This window comes from Phacochoerus africanus, chromosome 9 (assembly GCF_016906955.1).
Source record: "Phacochoerus africanus isolate WHEZ1 chromosome 9, ROS_Pafr_v1, whole genome shotgun sequence".
Lineage (NCBI taxonomy): Eukaryota > Metazoa > Chordata > Mammalia > Artiodactyla > Suidae > Phacochoerus > Phacochoerus africanus.
In genome coordinates this window covers 612,617-618,616 of record NC_062552.1, presented here as the reverse complement: position 1 = coordinate 618,616, position 6,000 = coordinate 612,617, and positions in this window count along the sequence as shown.

Below are 6,000 nucleotides of genomic sequence, written 5' to 3'. Positions count from 1 at the left end.
CTCCCAGCAGAGACACCCCCAGTCTGCAGCGGGAGAAAATGACCCTTCTCTTATTTATAGCTCTAATGACACTGGTAACGGGTAACTGTAATAATTTACCGAAGGCTACGGTTCTTTCCAATCAGCGTTTCTTAGGAAAGGGAAATGCTGACGTTGTTGGCAGAAAATGGTAAAATTTCTTCACATTCTCCTTTGGAAAAAGCCAGTAGATGTCTGTTTTACTACTGACGGTCCATTCAAACTTCCTCGTCCGGGTTGGTGTCTTTCCAGAGAAGGAATGAACATCTGGCTACGTGTGACTTCCTTCCTTTGTGTCTGTTTCGGCCTCTGTAAAATACAGCCAGATCAGGTGCACCAGGAGGAAAGAGGGGACTGAGCCCTGGACCGGCGGTCAGGTCCTTCTCAGTGTGACAGCGGCAAGTTCGAGGACAAACTGCGTGGGATGCTGTCCTGCCAGGGTGTCGTGGAGCAGCCCTGCTCACCTGTGCAGGCTGGAGCCCTGGACCGCCGCTGCCCGGGGGTGGTCGCTGCCCCTCGCTGCTGTGCCCGAGAGTGGGCAGGGCCCCTGTGAGCAGGAAAGGCTTTGTCCCACTGCTCTGCTCCTTTTTAAGCTACACTATCTGGGCTATTTTGAAATCGACGTTAAAAGGGTGGGTGAGAGTCTTCATTTCTCAAAAGTGGACTGTTTTGTAACAAGTGTAAAATACAACTCTTAAGAACCAACTCTCGTTTGACTTCAGTATCTGTGAAGCCCCCAAATTGTGACAATGTGGAGCTGGGTGTCATTTTCTGGAGGGAGCGTTTCCAGCCTTAAATCCTCAGAGGATCTCCCACCTTCAGAAAGGCATGCGTCACCCCTTCGAGATCCAGCCGAGCCGTCTGGCAGTGACCCGGGTCGTGGCTGCTGTGTGGGCAGGTCTGAGCCTCTGGTCGCCTCCATCCCTGGGTGAGAACCGGAGGCAGAGGCTGCATATCCTGTGACAGATCCTGCGTCCTCCGCCTCTTTTATCACGTGTGACCAGACTGTGACCTCCAGCTGCCCCTCGACCCCGCGGCTGTGTCCTGGGGCTGCCCCCCACCCCTGCTGTTGGCACAGACACCCCTCGGAAGCCTGGCTCCTGGCCAGCATCCCGAGCCGCCAGCGAGGGTCCAGGCGGGAGGGAGCCGCCAGCCCCCAGCAGAACCGCCCCCACCACCGAGCGGGTCCTTTCTCATGGGTTTGAACCACCGTGACCTGAAAACATTATGTTTGGACTTGAAAGTCGTGCTTATTTTTAAAGTTGAACTTCCTACGTGGCTGAGCACATAACATCTTTGAATGCTGCTGTCTCAGTGTTAACGCAGTTGAGAGTCTCAGCAGCGCCAAAGCCCACAGTCGGCCGTGGGAAAAGCCTTGACCCGGCCCCGCCGCCGTGGCCGCCCCGCACCCCGCCTCTCGCTGGGAGGCCGGTGTGAAGGGGCTGCCGGGAGGCGGGCAGGACCTCAGACTGGGGTCCGGGGATGCGCCCGGGGGCTCCTTGTTGTAAAGGTCGGAGTTCACCCCAAACGTACTCTCCCGCCTGCTAGGAGTAGATTCTCATGGGAAATTGTCTGAGCCCAGGGCAGGGAGGTGGGCACTTGCCATGCCAGCCTGGGGAGACCCCAGCGGGGGGGTCATTCCGGCTCATCCCCTGAGCAGACTGGGTGCCTGCTCTCTGAGGGGCTGCAGCCTGAGATCCAGGCCACTGTGGTGAAGGCAACAGGAGCTGGGGTGACAGGGACACCGGGAATCAGAGCCGGAGGCGCGGGGACGCCTCTGGCGTGTCCTTAGGTCCCTTGTCTTCCCTGGGCGGCTGTGTGTGCGCAGAGGCTGGCGGGCAGGAACGCTGCTGTCTGGCTCTGTGCTGGAGACGCGCCGGGGAGGGGACAGTCCCGAGCCGGGGGGAGGGAGAGGGAGGACGGAAGTGCCAGGTTGGTGCCCAGCTGGCCTGTCCTATGCGTGACTGGCTCCTGTCCCGTGGCTGGCAGGCGCCCCTGCGGTTTGGGTTGAGCCCCGCTTCTGCTCCCCTTCAGAGTGGGAGCCGCCTTCCTGAGAAGCAGCGTCCACTTTCTGGACTGGGGAGTGTCCCGGGTTGAATGTTGCACAGAAGCCCTGGGGATGCTCCTGGAATGACAGCGATGCTTTCAGGAGGGCGGCAAGGGGCTCGTCTGCTGTCCTGGGTTGCGGGGCGGCGGGGACAGGCTGCCGATGGAGGGGCCCAGCACGGCTGGCCTGAAGGGGCCACCTGCCTGAAGACGTTGTCTCTACTTGGCTGGAAACGACTGCCCTGCATCTGGTGTCCTGCTCCCCGGTAGGAGGGGCCGCGTTTGCTCCTCCTGGCCCCACGAGGTGAGGGGTCACGGCGCACCAAGGTGGAGGGGGCGGGATCTTGGCCCTTCCCCACCTCAGTCTCCACCCGTGGAAGGTTCTCCTTTTGGACGCTTTCTTCTCACCCGTTTCTGCCCCCGTCACTTCTTTCCCTCTGACCTGACCCTCGGCCATCGCCGTTTGTCAGGGTTCCTTCGGGACCTCCCCTGCCCCCTGTATAGACAAGCTCAGGGGCCCCTCACCTCAGTTACGGCCGAGGCCCCAATAACCGCGAGACTCGGGCTTTATACCGGGAACTCAGGTCCATATGAAGACCCCCCGCCCCCACCCTTGCAGCGTGAACCTGTCAGAACTGAATTCACGCTCTTTTCCCCCAAACTTCCTCCCTGCAGTGTCCTCCCATCAGCTGGCTCTGCTACGCTCCCAAGTTCACTTCTGCATTGAACCCTTGCCTCCACCCCGCTACCCGCTCCCTTCTCAGCATCACCCAGCCTGAGCCCAGGGTCCCTCCCCTGGATGCTCACGCGCCCTCTGTCAGGCTGAGCCTCGCCCTTAGGACCAAGTTAAAATCCTCCTGTGGCCTCGGGCCTACCCCCGGGCTGCCCTGTGTCTTGTTGCCGCACCCCTCTGTGTTCTGGGGTCCAGGGAGGCTGGCTTCCCTCAGCCCCGAACAGGAGCACAAGCCGGGTAAGCTGATAAAAGCCCCAGATTGGGGGCAGGGGGCAGGCTCAGGATCGGCTGCCAGAAGGATCTCTGACTCTGTCCCCATGGGCGTCGTCAGACCTAAGGTGATCCAGGCAGGCCTGACCTCAGGATGCGGGTGCAGGTGGATCAGACAGACGCCTTCCCAAGGGACCTTTGGAATTAAAAACATTTAGACTTCATTCTTGTTTCTTGGTTTTGTTTGGTTTGCTTTTTGGTTTTGTTTTTCATGCACTGGTGGCGTTTGGAAATTCCCAGGCCAAGGATGGAACCTGAGCTATAGCAGTGACAACACTGGGTCCTTAACCCACTGGGCTGCCAGGGAACTCCTAGATCTCATTCTTTTTTTCCTTTTCTTTCATTTTTCTTTTCTTTTTCTTTTTTCTTTTTTTTTTTTAGGGCCAAACCCACGGCATATGGACGTTTCCAGGCTAGGGGTTGAATTGGAGCTGCGGCTGCCAGCCTGCACCATGGCCACAGCAACGCCAGGTCCGAACCACATCTGTGACTTACGCCACAGCTCACGGCGATGCAGGATCCTTTAGCCCACTGACTGAGGCCAGGAATTGAACCCACATCCTCATGGATCCTAGTCGGGTTCCTTACCACTGAGCCACAAAGGAAACTCCCTGGATTGTGTTCTTAATTCATCAGGTTGTGGCCCTTGCCCAAGAAATGGCAGAAAAAAGAAAAAAAAAATGACACTCAAGACCTGGCCGTCACCATCACTCCCTCAGCGCACTTGTCAGGATGGCTGACACACGGCTGTGATGTAAAGTCGTTTGAGAAACGTACAGAGCAGGAGGGCGTGTCCTGAGTGCTGCACAGCAGGGCACTTGCTCATGACAGCTCAAGAGGCAGGACTAACGCAGCAGCAGAGGCTTAAAAAATAAATGGCGGAATTCCCATCATTGCTCGTGGTTAGCGAATCCGACTAGGAACCATGAGGTTGTGGGTTCGATCCCTGGCCTCGCTCAGTGGGTTAAAGATCCGGCGTTGCCGTGAGCTGTGGTGTAGGTCGCAGACACGGCTCGGATCCCGCGTTGCTGTGGCTCTGGCGTAGGCTGGCGGCTCCAGCTCCGATTCGACCCCCAGCCTGGGAACCTCCCATATGCCGAGGGAGCAGCCCAAGAAATGGCAAAAAAAAGAAAAAAAAAGTGGCTTCGAGCTTATAAATTTGCATCTGGATTTTTTTGTCTCTTACACCCCGGGTGAGACGTTGGTTAGAAACGTCAGCCCCAGGCAGAGTGGATTCGCCGGAAGTGGTGCGACTGGGCAATTTTTCCCGATGCAATTGCTGTTGTCTCGGCCCTGAGGTGGACAGACACCTCCAGACACAGCAAATCCTTATAAATCCTTGAGATAAATTTGGTTTAAACCAAACACCTTTTCCCCAGAATGGCCAACAGGTTGCCGTGACTACTCTTGAGCTGCAGCGAAGTTAACTAGAAGCAAACCCAGGGTCTTTTTAAAAAGCAAGTAGCTTAAGATACAGGTTTCACATTTGGTGCTGTCGATTTGGAAAATAGTTTGGCAGTTTCTCAAAATGTTAGAGATAGATTAACTCTATGACCCAGCAATTCCACTCTAAAGTATCTACCCAAGATACATGAAAGCCTCCACAAAGACGTCCACACACGCGGACGTGTGTGCGGGAGTTTCCGGCAGCCTCGTGCACCACTGCCTGGCAGGGGTGGGTGATCAATCGTCCATCAGCTGGTCGATTGAGAGACCGGTGACATGCCGCCCAGGGACGGTGACTCAGCCATCAGCGGAATGAGCTCTGACGCCTGCCACACCTGGAGGAACCACAAACACACGGAGCCGAGCGGAAGATGCCGGTCCCTGAAGACCACGTGGTGGGGGATTCCATTCCACGCCATTTCCAGAAAAAGTGGTTCTGTCGCTGCAGACAGCAGGGTGGTGGTTCCCGGGCCTGGGCTGGGAGTGGGCAGAGGCTCCTCTCTCTCAGGGGGGCGGACAGGCTCTAAAATCCAGTGCGGGGAGGTTGCGACGGCTGTACGTGCCACTGCGTGCCAAAGACAGGCGGCTTCTTTGCAGGCACACACGTTATACCCCAATTCAGCTATTTTTTAAGCTGCATCCCTCCTCTGTCCCCAGCTATGTCACCAAACGTTCTTTCCTCTTCCTCCTGCGACTTCTGTCCTGCAGCCTGAGTAGGAAGAGCCGAGGGCTATGCTTCTGCGACACAGCCCATCGTTTTGGACGCTGAAGGGGTCCCCTTGGATCAGATTTGCCCAGAAATATCACAGACATCACGTGACCAGCGGGGTTATTTTCACACGCACTTCAGAAGCACTAAGAGCTGCTCTGGGGAACGACTCTGGCAGCAAGTTCCTCCTGCGGGAGGCTTAGCCTGTGTGAGTTCGCCTTTCAAGGACGCCCCCTCCCCTCTGCAGGCCTGGCCGACTCGGGGCGAGGGGACGACGACAAGCAAGCCATTAAAATCAACCAACCTGCTCACCGCTGCTTCCGAGAGGAGAGCTGGGTGTTCTCCAAGGTAAGACCGCCGTGCTCACCTGGTGACAGGTAAGGAAGGTGCACCTGCAGATCCAGGTGGGCCCACACGCACGGCTGTGGCCATAGAGCAAGAAGGCCAAAGAGCAAGAAGGAAAAATGCACAAAATACATCAAAAACGGTACAAACACGTACATTCGTGGGCTTTCAATTACACAGGGCGCCCCATGGGGCCAGCAGCGATTTATTGGCAAGAAGGGGGCTGGCTAAGGAAGGGCCCAGGCGGGTCCTCTGCTCACTTAGCTGGGACGCTGCTGCTTAGGGTGCAGTCAGAGATGAAGAAAGAGGGGGAGGTGTGGCCGAGTTGGCTGCACCTGCTCCGGAGAAGGCACAGCTGCGTCCTGTGTGGGGCGGGAAGGATCTGGACTCGCCTGTGGCCCAACCGGTCTGGCCCCGAACGCACAGTGGCAGC